General features: G+C 45.8%; 1 protein-coding gene across 1 annotated transcript in view; it reads left to right on the forward strand.

Annotated features, from left to right (window-relative positions):
* The first annotated feature begins 235 nt into the window (after positions 1 to 235).
* Positions 236 to 17,490, forward strand: part of DENND2A (DENN domain containing 2A) — a 56,771-nt gene continuing 39,516 nt past the window's right edge. Inside the window, 1 exon segment of the mRNA XM_056508685.1 lies at positions 236 to 384. The gene's annotated coding sequence lies outside the window, so the exon portion shown is untranslated.

Below are 17,490 nucleotides of genomic sequence, written 5' to 3' on the forward strand. Positions count from 1 at the left end.
TCCGGGGCTGATACATCTCAGGAGTTGGTACATTTCCCCGGAAATCTTTCCGTCTGAGCCTGAACGGCGGCTTTTCGCTCAGCTCCACACCGGCATCCCCCCCTCCCCGGGCGGGCAGCCCAGGACGCTCCGAGCCCGGAGCGAGGGGCGGGCGCGGCTGCCTCGGCGGCGGGGCGGGACCGGCCGGGCCGGGGCGGGCCGGGGAGGGACGGGCGGCGCTCCCGCCGGAGCGGGGCCGGGGCCGGGGCCGGGGCCGGGGCCGGTGGCGGCGGGGGCGGGCGGGGAGCCCCCAGCCGCGGGTCCGCAGCCGCCAGCCCGGCGCCGGGCGCCGCCGCCGTCATGCCGGGACACGGCCCCGCCGCTCCGCTGCGGCCGCCGAGGAAGGTAGGGAGGCGCCGAGGAGAGGCTAACGCGGGAGAGGGGGCAGAGGTGCAGCTCCAAAAAAATCTCTGATTCCTTCTTCCCTTCCGCTCCCCCCCGCAAATGGTTTTTCTCCATCCCCGGCTGCAGAGAGGGAAAGCGGGAGCGGCGAGTCGAATCCCCCCGCGCTCCCGGGCACTGCCGCTTTCCCGCCGGGACGGGGAGGCTGCTGCTCCCGCAGGGCTCGGGGGGCAGGGCCCGCTGCCCGAGCCGGGGGCAGAGGGGCCGAGGGCACCTGGGGAGATGCTGAGAAACCGAGCCGAGCGGGCCAGGAGCCGTGGGGCGGAGGAGCAGCGGCAGCCCCGCCACCCAGCACGGGGCCCCTGAGTGAACTCAACCCTGCCTCGGTCTCCAGCACAAAACAGAGGAGGAAACGCTAAACACGTTCTTTGGGGGAAGCCCGGACCCTGCTGGAACAAACAGCCGGAGTTGTCGGTTCGGCAAAACCCTGAATCCCCCTGTGATATTAGCTCTGCGCTTCTCTCTCTGCTCTGGATAGTCTGCTTTCCTCTTACTTTGCCTTCGGCTGGAAGGAACGCCTGCAGTTGTGTCCAGCCTGTGGCTTAGCAGGGTGGCATTTCTGACTCCCGGTGAGGATCGGTGGGAGTGTTCACCTGCCCTGGGGAGAAAAACGGTTTCTTGCCTTCCCGCTCTTGTACCCAGGGATGATGAGCACTAATGGGTTAGGGACGGAGCTGGTGGACAGGAATGTTGTTTGGGAAGGGAACAAGGAAGAACTTACAGCTGGCTGCTGCTGTGGTCCCAAGGTGTCAAATGCAAACTGGGAGGTGAAACCGTACCAGGTGTATTTGGGACACTTTCCGAGGTTTTGGCTTTTTGAGTGTCCAGTAAGCGTGTCTCTTGATGCTTGGGGCTGGAAAAGTGATGGTCATGGGGGAGTGAGGCTTTCTGACTGCTGTGTCTGCACTGGAGCCTCCTCACAGTACTAAACATGGGCCCTTAATTCTGCGCTTTACAGGAACACAGCTCGTTTCCAAGACAGGTCAGCAACTTGTTCCTGACCCTGAGGTATTCCCAGCCTCCTTTGCTCTTGCCATTTAAGTAGTTGTTTAAGTTTGTTGCTTTTGGGAAAGAGTATCTCCAGATTGGAACTCAGCTAGAGGATAAAGAGATGACCAGAGGGATTTCCATGGGGCTTTTATTTGCTGCTGTGAGGGGAGCTGCTGGTGTTGGTAGTGGATTAAAAAGCCGTTTTCTGTGTTGGCTGCCACCTTACTGACCGCTGGTTCTTGGTGTGTGGTAGTGAGGTCCAATAATGTGTACTGGCTCTGTTTTGTGAACCACCAAAAAGGGAGTTGTTATTGCATCCTGGCAGAGGAAAGGAATGCATTTCTTCCACCCTTGTGTTGTGTTCTGAACTGTTTGTCATTGGGGTAGTGTTTGTGGGGTTTGGTACATGTTGACTTTGAGGAGTTTTGTTTGGTTTTTGTTTGGGTTTTTTAAAATAATCCAGGCAGTGTTGCAGCCTGTGAAAATGGATAACTACTATGTTGGGTCAGGCTTGGAAGCAACTGAAAACACTAAGTATGGAAATGAGAGAAAAGCCACAGGATTTCCCAGGGTAATAAGGCGCCTTTTTGAGAAACGGAAGAGAAAGCACTGAAAACAAAGGGCGCTGGAGTGGCTGGGGATGTAAAAAGCAGAGTAAAGATTTATGGCTCTGCTGGGACCACTCTCTGCCTGCGTGGGTGAGAAGGCTGAGTGCTGGAGCCTGGCTTGGCCTTCAGCACATCCATGTCCTGCAGTCCAGCAGAAGATCCGCCCTGCCCTGTTCATCAGCTCAGATCCAACGTGCAGTATTCCCTGCAGACCACAAGTGCATGTGCAGTGTCCCAAAGTGCTGCTTTCGGTACTGCCCCCAGCTCACTGCCTTGGGAAAGCTTTTAGGACGTTTTGTCTGCAAAGACAACCTCTGTGTGTGCTTTCTGTTCTCCAGAAACAAGAAGAGCATTTAGGTTCTTTGTCAGACACTTACAATAAGCTTGTCTTTCACCCATGCCAGGCATATTTACATGTTAGGAATGTTCATTTGGACAAGGAGATAATAAATAAAGACCACGTAAGCTGTGTTTTTCAGAGATCATCTTAATCCAGGAGTAGCTTTTCCAACAAGCTATTCTTAAAATCAGCTGTAACAACAAATTCATATAGACAGGATTTAAAATCTCCATTTTGCTGGGCACTCTGGGAGCACAGAAACAAGCTCAATCCTTCCCCAAGTTTAAGAACTTTGAAATCATCACACACCGAGCCAGCCTCTTAAAGGTGGAGGGATGCTGGGCATTTCAGAAGTGTCGGACAAGTGCCATGTTCTTTTGGATGCCCTGAACGCATCATTCAAAGCAGCTGGTTCTCCCTTCCTTTTGTAACACCTGACATTTATTTCCTGACTGGAACTGTGGGGAAGCTGCTCCTTCCTAAGTGGAGGCCAGACCAAGGGGAGAAAAGGGGATGTAGTGCACCATTAAGCCCATGAGAGTGGAGAAGAAATTTTCTTAAACTCTTGTTAAAGCTGGTTAATTGTGATGATCTTTAGGCCTTCAGAACTGGGGTGTAAGCTCTTTAGGGAAGCGTTTTTTAGCGGAAGGATTTAAGTACTAGTGGCTGATATGTCTGTTGGCAGGATCCCAAGAGCTGGCTGGAAGAGGCCTCTACTATGAAAGAAATGCTGAAATAGGACTTTTAATGCACTTGCATAGCAGTTCCTCACAGGCTGAGAAGACTCTCCGGAGGGAAGGAGGGAGTGGGATGGAGCTGGAAAGAAATTGCTTGTTTCATTCAAGTCCTGGCAGTAAATGAGTGATCCTGGCTTTGCTTAGATACAGCTCAAATAACATTGTATCTGAAGTATCTGTAAGCTCCCTTTTACAGCACAAAGCAGGAAAAGAGACAATGTTTTCTTTACTGTAGCTCTGAAGTGCAATGGAAAGGGCAGTAGCACATTGATCTGGCTTATGGGATTTTTTTTCTGGTCTTCACCTTGGAGATGCTTTATCAGCTCCTGGAAATTGAAGCAGAGGCTGAAATATGAGGATATGCACGGCATTTGGAGGTGGCTTCAGCACAGGTTTTAGTGAAGATGACAGTATGGCTGAGCTCCCAGCTTCAGGAAGGCTGTGCTTTTGAAATTTAACTTCTGCAAGGGCCTCAGGTGACCTTGAAGTGGGTGCCTAAGACAATCTAGAGTCCCTGGAGCCTCTGAGCTCCACATCCTGGGATTTCAGCCTGTGTCCTTGGGTGAAAGCTTAGCACAGAGCAGGCTGAGGATCAGTTCAAGGTTTCTGTATATAAAGCACTAAAAGGCATCATCAATGTCTCAAATAAATACTTAAGGTCCTGTATGCTGGTCCTATTCAAAATCTCTCCCATCCTTTGCAAGGTTCACCACCCAGCGGGGTCAAGGTGCGTGCTCTGTGTCTTGGGCATGGGACTGATGAGGTGAAAGTCATAATTCCCCAGGTCTTTCCTGATCAAGGCAGTGGATTACCTGCCACCCATGTGAGTCTTCACTAGTTTATGTCTTTCAGTGAGCTGGAGCTCAGTGGGAACTCAGGGCAGCAAGACACCTTTGGGGCTCTGCCATCATGATGGTCCTGCTGTGCCAAGACAGCTCTGAGCAGCTCTGAACCCTGTGATGTGGCTCCTTGGAGCTGCTCACAGTGACTGTGCTCTTGGGATAACCCTGGCATAATGGCTGGGCTCATCCTGTGCTGAAACCCCTGAGTTTGTGCTGCTCTGAGGTAAATGCATTGCCTAAGCATTTGCTGGGCAAATGTGGGGTGCTGTGTGTGTGCAGCAAAAACCCCAAAAGGGGGCTCATGGGAAATCTTCCCTGTGAGAAGTTTGAAACACTGTGACTCCTTTCTTTAATGCAGATAACATGTATTTAGGACATAATTTCTGTCTTTTTTGAAAATAGTACTGTCCCATGGTAAAGCTGAAGGAAGTCAAGCATAGCTGGAAGGGCAGAGGCTTGAAAGAGTAATGTCCTGCTGGAATGAATGCTGTGAGTGCTGGTATAGTCCTCATTCTTTGCTTCAGTGCTTTTTCCCCTCCCCAGGTTAGGGAAACCAGCTGCAGCTGGCATACTGTTACTTTCAAGGATTTAGCAAAGCAGATGCAAGAGTTAGTGGTGATTTAAGGTCAGTTTTGACTAAACTTTTTAGAAGCCCTTCTTAGGGCAAGATTGTCATCCTAGTGCTAGGGCACTGCCAGTCAGGTTTGCTCGGCACAAACAAGAATCTGGCTTGACTGTTACCTGTTACCTGCATGTGCTGTTACACATGACCCTTGCTGAATGTGAGATGCATCTCTGCCTGCCTTCTAACAAGCAATTCCTTGGCTGGGGTGAAGGCTGGGGCTGCTCACTGGGAGCAGGAGGGCAGGGAGGGGAGATGTTTGCACTGCAGGCAGAGCTCTGGGTCAGCCCGGTGCTCCTGGGCTGGGAACTGGCAGTGTTTACGTGATGAAAGGGAGCAGAAGATGGCTTTTCCTGAGCTCTGCCTTTGCCCATACATATGCTGGCCCAGGGCCAGGATGGAAACTCTGTCCTCATGAGCAGAGAGAGGGAGATGGGAGGAGCGAGAGATGAAGAGGGGCCCAGAAGCAGAGGGAGTTAAAATAAAAACACCAACTCACAGAGAGAAAAGCCTGTAACAGATGGCCCTGGCCATCCCCTGGGCTCTTCATGCAGTTGGCTCCACATGCAGTGCTGACAAGATCTCATCTAGATATGTGAGTAAGGGGCCTGGACCATTTTGGGATGTTGATGGAAGATCAGAGTAAAAGGCAGAAGGAAGGAAGCTAGACAGGTAAGCCAGCTGTGGTTCAGCCCTCTCTGTGAGCCATTGTAGGAGCATTGCTTCGTTTTCAGGTGTGACATCCTTTAAATGTGGCCAGTCTTGCCTCCTCTGTAAAATAACATTTCCATGCTGGTGGAGGTTTGTTCCACTGCTGTCATTCCCTGTGGAATATGTGCAGCACAGAGCTATGGATCTGAATGGAGCCTAGTATAAAGATAGGTTCTGCCAGGAGGTGCTGGCAGCTGTGTCTCCTGATGCCCATCTCACCAGGCATCATGGTGAGTAATCAGATTGCCTGAACAGTTCAGCATTTGGGGTGCTGACCCTGCTTGGAAGGGCTTTGCCTTGGTAGGATATCTGTGCAGGAGACTGTGCCTGGCAGAAGAGCTGGTCTTGGAGAAACACTCACAAAAGCTTTGCTCTGAGCTCATTTGAAAATCTGGCCCAGACACTTAAAATGTCAAGAGCTGATGATGGTTAGGGGCAGCTTGAGTGGGGAAAGGTGCCACCTCACTTGGAAGTGGTTGGGTGAGACCCTGCCAGACCTTGATCCTACAGACCCCAGAGAGCAGATGGCTCTGACCAATCCAGGTACATGTTGTGTTTCCAGAAACTTATTGAAGACTCTGGTGATCCACTGGAGAGACTGTTTCAGGGAGCAAGGACTTGCTGTTCCTTTTAACCAGAATAACTTTAAATGGCTAGATGCTCTGTGTTTTAGTTAGATTTCTCTCTGGGAATAAAAGTGGTGAAGTGTTTCTGTGATCCTGCTACATTTCAATATTCTGTACTGTGCCCCCAGTCTGGCAAATCGTTTAGCAGACATGTAGATCACAGCACATGCTTAAATCCACCCATCTGAGTGCTTTGGCTCCCAGTGCAGTACATCATTGCTGCTCTGGGAAGTTTGGAACTGGACTTTACACAGCCTAATCGAAGATAGTGATGTGCTTTGAGCATAGACTTAAAATTAGGCATGTGCTTAGGTGTTCTCCTCATCACAAGTGGTCTCTCACTCGCCCACTGTGGATTTCTGTGTTCTGTGGAATCATTTTATATTGAACATGGATTTTCTCTTTTTCTCCTGCAAGGCCTCTTGCCAAGGGCTTGCTGATAAGCCCTGTTACTGTGAGCAGTTCAGGTGAGATGCTGTCACAGGCCTGGTATTTTGGCAGCATTGTGGATAGGCATGCATGTGTGAATGATTAAATCAACCCATCAGGGTGTCATCTGGAGAGGAACAAATGCTGAGCTTGCTTTGCAGGATGGGGGAGGAGGATGAGATCTCCCTCTAGTTTTTGCTGAAAGCTTTTCCCCTCTGCAGATGTGCAGCTGCTGTAGCTCTCTGCCAAAAGGCAGCCGTGACTTTGGGAGCTGGGGAACGTGCACACATCTGTTTGCAGAGGGCTCGGGTCTCCTGTCCCAGGGGATTATGTTCTCGTGATAGATAGTGCTGACTGTCATGGAGGGAAATGGCAAATTTCACGGGACACTGAGAGGGCACTTCATAAATATGAGTTTGCCTGCCAGTGTCAGCCAAACACTGCCTTTCTAAATTAAAAAGGAAAGAGCTCCCAGAGACTTTTCAGACTATTGGAGGTTTCTCTTTAAAAACATTAAGCCCCTGCAGAAGATGTGTGTTTTCTACACACAAAAGTACAATGTGTTTCAGCTGCAAAGCATGCTGTGATCCCAAAGGCTTCACAGGGCTTTTGGGCAAGAGTTGAGTCTAGTGGGAAATAAATGCCCCTTACTAAAACTGAGAATGAAGTCTGCACCAGCACATGTAGCACTACAAAAATCAACATCTGGCCAAAACCAGACCCTGGAGCATCCTCCACAATCTACTGGTCCATGAGAGCTTTTTTCTTGAATTCAGGGAGCTTGGGATTAAGTAACTGAGAATCTGATGTTCTCTGCCTTGACATACTAGGCTGAATGTACAGCAATCCTTAGTCAAATTCTACAAGACAATTTGTTACTGTAAAAGAAATGTGTAAGATATTGAGCTTTTTCCAGATGATGTCAGAAGCCCTGATCTATCTGGCTCTTGTTTCTCAGCTTTGTCAAACTCTGAGAGAAGCCTGAGAGCTTTCCTGCTGGGAAACCAACACATGGTAACTGTTTTTGCATCAGATTTCTGTCTCTGTCCCCTGAGATTACTGTGAGTGACTCCAAGTTGAAGTCTTGCCATGGTGTCACCTCTCACATAATAGTCCTGTACTTGTGGTGGTGAAGGATACTGACAGCTATTGCTGCTTAGTCAGGGCTAAACCTTGCCCCATCAGTATCCTCTTGTCTGCACAGTAGGAAACTTTGCTTATAGTATGATTTAGCTTACCCAAATTCAGTGGGAAACCAAAGTTTTTCCCCTGTTAAATTCATAAATTCCTCCACTAGTCAAAGACAATTTTGGGTATGTTTCAAGGAAAATTAGGATCACCTCTAAAAGGCACAAATTTCATAAAATGTTGTCAGAATTTGATGAGGTGGTTTTTTGGTTGTTTGGGGTTTTTTAGTAACTTATTCTGACATGTAATATATTGCTTCAGTTCCACTTGCTTAATGTTTGTTTGCATGGGGTGAAATCATTTTTCTTATCCAAAACAATCTGGAAACATTATCAGAAACAGAAACTTGGTGTTTTAGAGCAGTGAAGGACTTCAGCTGACCAGCAACCACTGCAGGAATACAAATTCTGTCTTTGTCTGTCCTTCCAACCAGTGTTCCCAGATATCCAACCCAGTCCCTCTTGCCATTCATATTCAAGGCAGCCTTTCATTAGATGATGATGATGATGATGATGATTATTATTATTATTTAGACTAGACTGAGTTTGGAAGGGACTCACAGGGGTCATCTTGCCCAGCTGTCTGACCACTTCAGGGCAAAAGTTAAAGCATATTATTAAGGCCATTGACCAAAAGCCTTTTACACACTGACAGACATGGGAAACTGACTACCTCTCTAGGAAATCTGTTCCAATGTTTGGCACCCTCTTGGTAAAGAAATGCCTCCAAATGTGCAGTCTGAACCTCCCCTGCTGCAGCTTTGAGCAATTCCCATGTGTACTATCACTGGGTAGCAGGGAGAAGGGCTGAGCATCTCCCTCTGCACTTCCCCTCCTCAGGAAGCCCAGAGAGCCATGAAGAATGTTTTATTTTTACTTCAGGTTCTTGGTCAATATCTGCTTTTTGAAAAACCAAGCCTGACCTTGGATTATATTGAGTTTGTTTTCTCTCCCCCTCTTTCTCTCTTTCTCTCCCTTTTTCCCTGGAAACAGATAATCACCAACCCATTTTTTTTTTCCTGTCAAACTTCAGCAGATCAGCTGTTTCACTGTCTCTGTTGCACATGTAACTTATTTTTTGTTTCAACATATAAGCAATAGGGTATTTTTAATGTAGGAGATTTTGGTATGATTTGCTGTGAAATCATTGAATGCAGAATTAAGCAGAAGAATGCATAGTGCACCTTTTCTTAAGCAGTAGTTTCACAGAGTCAGCATGGCTTGGTGATACAGTGATGGAGCACAGTCAGATGTGTGTGGATGAGGTTACCCAGAACAAGAAGGTGATGTCACTGTCATTGCTTCATTAATTTAAGCTGAGCAATGACCTCAAAGTGAGGTTAGGAGTTTTTTGATGCTTTGGAAGAAATTTTGTGTATTGTTTTTTCAGTTTAATGATTAAATTAAAAAAAAAAAAATTATAACTAACTGCTTGGTGAAAGGTGGCAGAGTAGCCCCATCTATTTTCTTCCCTCATTTTTCCACTGCAATAAAATAAATAGGAAGGAGAGAAAGCCTAAATAGTGTTTCAGCTCCTTGTAAAGGGAGGGTTCAACATACACCCCCTCAATGTAGCTAAATTTTGGTAAGTAATGTCATTTCACAGAAAAGAACCTGACTCTTGTAAGCTTCCTTCAGATTGCCTCAAATGTTTTCTTGAAAGTTTCTCTCTGTTGAATTTGGGGTTTTTTGAGGGCATACTGAATTTAGATCAAACTTGGCAAAAATAAGTTAGTCAGAAACCATAAGTAATTTACTCATCCAGCAACACTCAAACCTGTTTGTGATTCATGCAAATTGAATTGCTGACACCATGCAGCTGAGTGCATCTTGACCAGATAAGTGATTTTCTGGAGCATTTCTGGTCAGGTAAGAGAAACAGGCACTTTTACACTGTGGTTCAGAGTTTGTGAGATGCTACTTCAAGAAGAGAGAGTACTTTAAGAGCACAAATCACCTCTGGGGAGTATTCCTAGTTTTATATTATAACTATATTTGCAAACAGTGCTCATCTCCAATATTCTTTTTTGCTTGGGAAGGCATATAAGCCAAGATAACTTCTTGCTAACCTATTTTCAGGGCTGAAATTTCTCCTGTGCCTTGCTTATCTTTTCAATATGAATGCAGTGAACCCACTTAGGGAAGATTTTTATTAAGTAGATGCTATGCAGTCTGAAAATTTGAGTTATTGCATGCAGAAGAGATGGGAAGAAGAATGCCTACTTGAATGCCAAACATTTTTCTTACCAACCAATAAGTAAATCAAGTATAGCATTACTTAAGCTCTTCTTGTTCCTTTTCTAATAGAAGAAAATGTTTGGGGAATTTCCCCTGAAAGATCAAATTTAGGTTTAGTTTTCCAGTTGTTTGTAGGCATTCTCTTTCCAATAAAAAAAAAAATCAGTTTTTATCAAATATCCATTGTATTCAGATAACTGAGGCAGCACTGGGCAGCTTCTACCTTTGTATAAAGAATGTGGTTCTGGTGAGAAATATCTAAAAAAAACATTATGTAAAAGAGGGGAGATTTAGATTAAATGTTAGGAGGAAAATCCTTATAGTGAGGCAGTGCAACAGGATGCCCTGTCCCTGGAAATGTTCAAGGCCAGGCTGGATGGGGCTTTAAGCAGCCTGATCTAGTGAAAGTTATCCCTGTCCATGGCTGGGGGCTTGGAACTAGATGGTCCTTAAGCTTCCTTCCAGTCCAAACCATTCTGTGATCTAACTGGCCTGTTCAGAGAGTATTTAATCCATGGGAAATGTACATTTGCTGCAATCACTGTCTTCTACAGAGGGGAAAAAAAAACAAACAACAACCATTTACAGACAGCCTCTACCCTAAACCAGGTCTTCAAAGGTAGCACTGATGCTTTTGGGCCAGTGGGGATGGGAATTTCACAGAGGAGCTTGCAAATCATCAGGGTGTTATACCAGGGGGTCACTCTGGTGCTGGCCCTCTGCTGTGGGAGACCTCATCTCCTGCCCTGCAGGAAACCCTTCTATTCTTTTAACATCACATGAGAACCTCTAAGAGTTGTCCCATCCCATCCAAAGATATTTTATGGACTTGAGCAGAAGGGGCTGTGCTAGTGTTTCTGTAGGTACATCTGTGTTGGGGCCGAGCAGAAATGAGGTGAATGTGGAGGCTGGGATGGGAGCCACACCAAAATCACTGCAATCACCTTCAGTGCAGCTGGGATTTCCCCTTGCATTGGGCTGGAAATGGCATCTTTATGAGCATTTAAGTTGAAAGGGATGATGTTTATTGAATAGTTCAGGGCACAGGGCTTCTGCAAAGAGTTTAACTCCAGAAGATTCCTACTTTGATATTTTCTTCTGGGTCCTTTAAAACGTGCCCTTGTGAAACACAGTCGGTGCTGGCTGCTTTGTAGTGATGAATTTTTCCTGTGCACAATAAACAGTATCAGGGCCCAGTCCAGCACAACATCCAAACATCTTGGGTGGAGTATGCCCTAGTGGTTACCCTGGAACACAAAACTTGGATGCACATTCTCTGGGTTGGAAGCTTATGTACAAATGGCTCTGCTTCAGTTTTGAGATAAGGGCTGATGGAGACAATTGTGCCTGGGTGCTCTGCTTTTGCTCCATTATCCAGCAGTGTGATGTATGTGAAAGAAAGTAAACAATGGAAATTCAAGTCCTTTATGTATGTATTGGCTTTAGCACATCCCTTGGAAGAGAGCAGTGAACAATGTGTGCTTGTTTGATAGCTCTCCAGTTTCTAGGTTTTCTGCTGCAAGAAACCCAAAGGAACACTTCAGCAAAGGAAAAAAGCAAATCTCCCAAATAAATGCTCTCAGTATTTCTCACTGTTGTTTAGTAGTTGGTTGGCTTGATAGTTTTTAGTTTAGTTATGAAATAACTTAAAGCTTTTCAAAAGTCTGTACCTTGATCTCTCTGAAAGTGGAATGAACTTGGGAAGAAAATATTTTCCTTTTCTAATAGTGAAAATAAATTTACAGCACTCATCAATTTTTGCCAAGGCAGCATTGTTGGTGGATTCATGTCCTCGCTTCCATGGAGCTGTTGAAGTTTGTTAGGCACTGCAGAATGACTAGGGACAAAAAACAATGGAAATGTGTTAGGGATAGAATAATTATATATCTTGTTTTGGCAGCTATTTTTTACTGCTTTCTTGCTGATCAGTTGGAGGAAAGCAAAAAAGTATCACTTGGGGAGGAAAATGTCTAATAATAATGTTTTGAAAGGGATTTTTTGCTGTTATTTTCCACAGAGAAAATGAGAGTGATTACTCAGTCTTACAGTAATTCATGATCTGTTATCATAGGATAATCCAGATTTGGAGGGATTACAGGAGGCCTGTACTGCAGCCTCCTTCTCAAATAGGTTCAGATCTGAGCTCAGACCAGATTACTCAGGGCTTTGGTTGGGTCTTGAAATCTCCAGTACTGGAGACATCAGGGTTGTTCCAGAACTCTATTTTACTCATAGTGAAAAGAACTCTTTTATCCTCATAATGAAAAAAAAAAGCTTTTTCTTATATTAAGTCTCTATGCTCACTCTCATCTTGTCTCTCATCCCACCAAGAGAGAAATAGCCAAGGAATTGCTTCAGGTCACACACTGTGCTACACCAATGGTTTTGTTTTCAGGAGGAAAAAAAAAATTAAAAAGTCACAACAGAATGTGGAAACCTGCATCATGTCTCTGAAAGGGACTGGTGTCAGCTCAGATCTGACCTATCACTGTGTCAGTCTGCCCTCCATGCTGCCAGATGTGAGGAAGCTCTTTAGACATAAGTAGATGAATTATTTCTTCTGGATGTTCCCTTTTCAGGACTGATCTGTTCTCTGAGACATGTTCCACAATAGCAAGCTCTGCCAGCTCTGTGGAGCTGGGTCTGGCACCTGGTGAGCAGCAGTTTGCATAGGTGCAGGAAGGTGCAGAGAGGTTGATTTTCCCAGCCATACCTAGACCTGTCTCCTATTGCAGTCAGTGAAAAAGGAATGTGTGCTTACAGCACTCTGAAAATGTTATCTGCTTCTACAGTCATGGAATCATTTAGATTAGCAGAGACCTCCAAGATCACAGGGTCCAACCATTAACCTAAAGCTGCCACGTCCACCACCACATCATGTCCCCAGGTGCCACATGAATACAGTGGGGAGCTAATTCAGTCAAAGCTAGGACTTATTTGGGACTTAAAATAAGGAGGTGGGATTGCAAGTGTAAGTGCAAGTCTAGTAGGAATGTTTATTTTAAAAAAATCTGATGCTCAGTTGTGAAAATGGGTCTTACACTTCAAAGTCATGTCACTTTTGAAAGTGCCCTTCTCTATTTTATTTATTTATTTATTTCACTGGGGCTTTTCTACCACAAAAAGTGGCAGAAGAATGTGCCACCAAGCCACCATGATGTTTTGCCAGCATTTTTGCCTGACAGTATCAGGAGATCAGCTGTTTTCTCCCCTCTCTACAAAGTTTTCTGGTCAGAAGCTGTACTGAAGCCCCTGGGGCAGGATGTCTGGATGGTCACCTGCTGCAGGCTCTGCCCTTTGCTGGGGTTCTGCCTTCTCAGAGCAAAGGGTTGCTTTGTGCTCAGGTTGCCAAATTCCTGATTGTGGAGAGGATGTGGGCAGACAAGCAAGGTGATGTGAGTTGATTTTCTGTCTGTGTTGCTTTCTTGTCCAGGCTGGACAAAACCTTGTGCTGGTGTCCCCAGGACACTGCTCTGCTGAACTCTGTGCCCAGGGGAGAAACTGTAACAGTGGTGGGAGTTTGCACCTCTCAATTAGTTCTTTGTCTCAGTCTCTTCTGCCTTTACTCAGAGCCAGGATTAACAAATACCCGAAGGAAATGGATTTTCTTGTGTTCAGGCTTATTAATCTTATTAAAAAGTACAGAGCATTCGACAGAATTTCTAGCTACCTGCTAGAAGCGAGGAAAATGGAAAAAGATCTAGCTGCTACAAGGTATTTTAAAGCTAAACAGTCCAGTAGAGAATTAACACCTATATTATTTATTTTTTAACGTAATAACTAACTTCCCATGACTTTCAGTGTGACACTGACTGACTAACCAGGAACTACTACATGAAACCCATGAAGGAGAAGGAAGACGAACACCAAAAAAGACACCACCCAAAATTATCTGTCTTGTCCCATACTTACTATATCCTATATATTACATACTTTTATATACTATAAAAACCTCAAATTGAAAACCCTTTACTATGTGAAAGCACACACTTCTCTTTAACTACACACCCGTGATTTTATCTCCATCACTCAAATTTAGAAGCCTTCTACAAAGCCTCAGGTCAAAAGCAGTGTTCTCCAGGGGGTCAGTGCAGACAGCACAGAAAGCTCAAAAACCCCAGGTTTCTGGGATCCAACAAGAAACCATCCAACCACAGGTGAAAGGGTGGAGGAGGAAAAACAATTTTTCCCTAGGCTTTGGGGCTTTGGTCGGGCTTTTTTCCTCGCTTTTATTGGCCGTGAGTGCAGTGACCGCGGAACCGCAGGGAGCGGGGCTGGCTCCCTCCCCCACGCTTCCTCTCCCTGGCCTAGCAGAGTCGCTCAGATTTCCTCCCAGGCTCGCAGCTACATTCCTCTCAATACAAAAGGAAAGGAAAAAGTGCTCTCTGCACGGGCAGATGGCCGACTGTTTCCTGGCAGCTCAGCTCCACTGTCTTTTTTCCCATTGTCCTGACACAAACACACGCACACAGGCACGCACACACCCACCGAGAGCAGCTTTCCTCCTGGAAAAATAAATAAATGCAAGTCCTCTCTGCAGAGGTTTGTTCCTCCTTGGAGCTGTGTGAGCTTCCTCCTGGTGATGGCTAAATCTTGGGCAGCTCACGTGCTGCCTTGCTCTCTGCTCAGGAAGGCTGAGCAAGGGGATGATGTGCTGTGCTGTGCTTGGAAGGTTTCCATCAAGAATCAGGTCTGCAATAAACAGATTCTGCCTTTGTGATGGCCAAGATACGTGGGAGAGTGTGTAGGAGCAAAGAGGAGGTTGAAAGAAGAGGTTCAGGAGGTTTTCCTGAACTGAAAAGCAATCCATGGGTGACTTTTTGTTTGGGCTCAGAAGGTGATGCTGGATAGAGACAGGCTGTAGTGGAAGGTCATGGACTTGGAGTGGGTACAGGAAGGTCTCATGGAGCATACAGATGGTGCCCCAAGGCTGTGGTGATGGACACTTCAGGAAGCTGTGTGCTAAATCCTCATCAGGAGGGACGAGAGTCAGCATCCTGCAGGGTGAAGGCCACCGAAGGAGAGATTTGCTGAGGCTCCATTTGTCTCCCTGATGATAACTTATTTTGGAAGAAGTTGAAGTTCTTCATTTTAATGCTCTCATTTCCTTTCTGAATGTGAGACAATTTGTCTTCCTGCCAGGAAACTCTTTGCAGAGTTGCTCCTCGAAGGGACCTCTCTGGGTCCCATTTATGTTAGAATAGCACAGATTATCTCACCACATCAAAAATGAATACCAGTGTGGTTCATGAGCTGAACACTATTTTTTAGTGACAGGTTGTTTCCTATGCTGTCAAATGTTTGGGTTTGTTATAAGCATAATCACCCTGAATTCTTTCCAATTCTTTTACACTAGAAGTGATTTACTGGTGCAGTAGGACTGGTATGTTTGTAACACAGCACTCCTGTTAGAGGAGGGAAAAGCACCTACCTCAGCATGCCCTGGCAGAAATGAGTATTTGCCAATTTATTTTTGGCTTTGTTGGGACCTGAAGCCAGTTCTGCTGCATCTGCTGGAATCCTGTCTCTCCATGTGGCTGATAGAGGATTCTGCTGGCAGATGTGTGCTTGTGTAAATGTGGTTCATATTTCTTTTGTTTTATTCTCTATTGACCACAGTTGTCTTCTCTGTGGGTAGTTTCAAAGCCAAACCAACCAGGTGTGGATCACCATCTCCACTGATGTAATCTGCAGGCAAGTGTCTTCTTCAGCCTTGACTTCAAGTAACAGATTTTTCATTTATTAAGCTGCAAAGGAAAAGCAAATATTATCACCTCTTCAAAGGGGATGAGTAACCCCACTGTGTGCACACACACACAAAACTTTAAACACAGGGAGATGATCTAGTAATGCCAGGAACTGTCCCAGAAGGGTTGTCCTTTACTCCTGCCATCACTTCCCAGGGTCTTGGATTCCTCATCTGGAATTACAGTTTTTTTTCAATATTTTTTTCATTACTTCCTTGTAGAAAGCATAGTTTGAAACACATAATTCCATTAAGGATTGTAATCATTTTAGCAGCCAGATTGGAAAATACTGAATCATTCTTTTCTTTTCCATGTGAATTTTTCTCTTTATTTGTTAACCTACCTGCAGGAGTTAAGACCCATCATTTCTCTAAGCAGTCATACAAACCATACTTGCCACCAGGATGAAAAGCAGTATTTACCTTCTATGCATGCAGGACTAAATCTGTGGCTGGGGGACCATGAATTAGAAAAAGAGTGTTTCTGGGTTTTTTGTCAGGGTCATGAATGTCCCACCACTAACCCTGAAAATGCTGTGTTTTTCAGCTGAGGGTGTGTCTGCCTGAAGGGAGCTGAAAAAATGTCAAATACTCTTTGAGTTGTTTTTTTCTGTTTGTTATGTGTTTAGAGGGAGGAACAAAGGGAAAATAAGACAATGGGAAATGTGGGACAGGCTTAATAATAGTGGCTGCAATGAGCCCCACCTTTAACAGAAGACAATTCATATTGTGAGACCCTGTTTTTGATTACTGTCTTCAGGTCAAGATTTTATTTTTGTTTCAGTCTGCACTTTTCCATGCTGAGTATTGCCTCTGGCTGGATTACTTTTGAAAGCCTTCAGCCAAAATGGTTCAGCTGTTTCAGCATGGAGCCTGGGGAGAAAATTGCTGCCACTTCCCCTGTGTTTAAAAAGAAAAAGCAGGCTTTTCTTTTGCTTAAATTTATTTTATGCTTTGAAACAGAAGTGCTGTTTGGATCAGGAATTTGTCCTTTGCCATTCCTGAGTCATCTCTACCCTAACTTTTCCAGGGCTCTGTGAGAAGAAAGTTTCAGCTGGCACATGGTCAGCAGAGGTTTTTAGAATTACCTTGTTACCAGATGTGCTGTCCTTCCAGACCCAGGTGTCAGGGAGGTGATGCTGCTGATATCCCTGAGGAACTTGACCCACACCCTTCAGCAAGTGGTTGGTGGAGGGAAGTAATGGACAAGAGGTGAGAGCAGTTTCTCAAGGGTCCATCTGCTTTACTACAGAATAAGGATGGTCTCAGGATGAAGTTGAGACCTGGGGTGACCCCTGATATTGCCCACAGCAGGTCCTGCTGGCTCCCTCTTCTCACTGCTGAGGGCTAATTTCTTTACAAGCAGAGTCTTGTTGCCAGCCCTGGCAAAGGAGATCGGAATTCAATGATCTTCAAGGCCCCTTCCAGCCCAAATCATTCTATGATTCCTTCCATGTGCTTCAGTGCTCATTAGGTTTTCCCAGACAGGTCACTGATGTTGCTATCTGAGCAGAAAACTTTTTGCTTCCCCCTCTTTATATTTCTTTGCTGGTTTAAGGAGTTGAGCCAGGCACCTTGTGAGCTTGAAAGGGCTTTAAAAGTGTTGGAGCTGATACAAAGCAAAAGCAAGAAGGCAGGAAAAAAAAGTAGGCACACCCTTAGTCAAAGGCAACCAGCAGATGTGATCAGGCATGTCTTTTACCAAGGGCAGGGATGGGACCACCTTGCTGGCAGCCAAGGGAGGAGCAGGGCAGGCCCTTGAACCAGAGTAATCCTTTCAGGCAGGTTAAAGACATATGAGCAGGCAGAGTTTGTTCTGCATGCTTAGAGAGAGAGAAGGTCAGGAGATGGAATTATATAATGAAATTAAAGACATGCCACAACACCCAGCACAGCTTTGCTGGACACAGTGAGTTCCTGCATTCCTCACATTGTCCCCCTGACCTGAGTGGGGTGCTGGCACAAAGGCAGAG

Source organism: Oenanthe melanoleuca, chromosome 1A, assembly GCF_029582105.1.
Source record: "Oenanthe melanoleuca isolate GR-GAL-2019-014 chromosome 1A, OMel1.0, whole genome shotgun sequence".
Taxonomy (NCBI): domain Eukaryota; kingdom Metazoa; phylum Chordata; class Aves; order Passeriformes; family Muscicapidae; genus Oenanthe; species Oenanthe melanoleuca.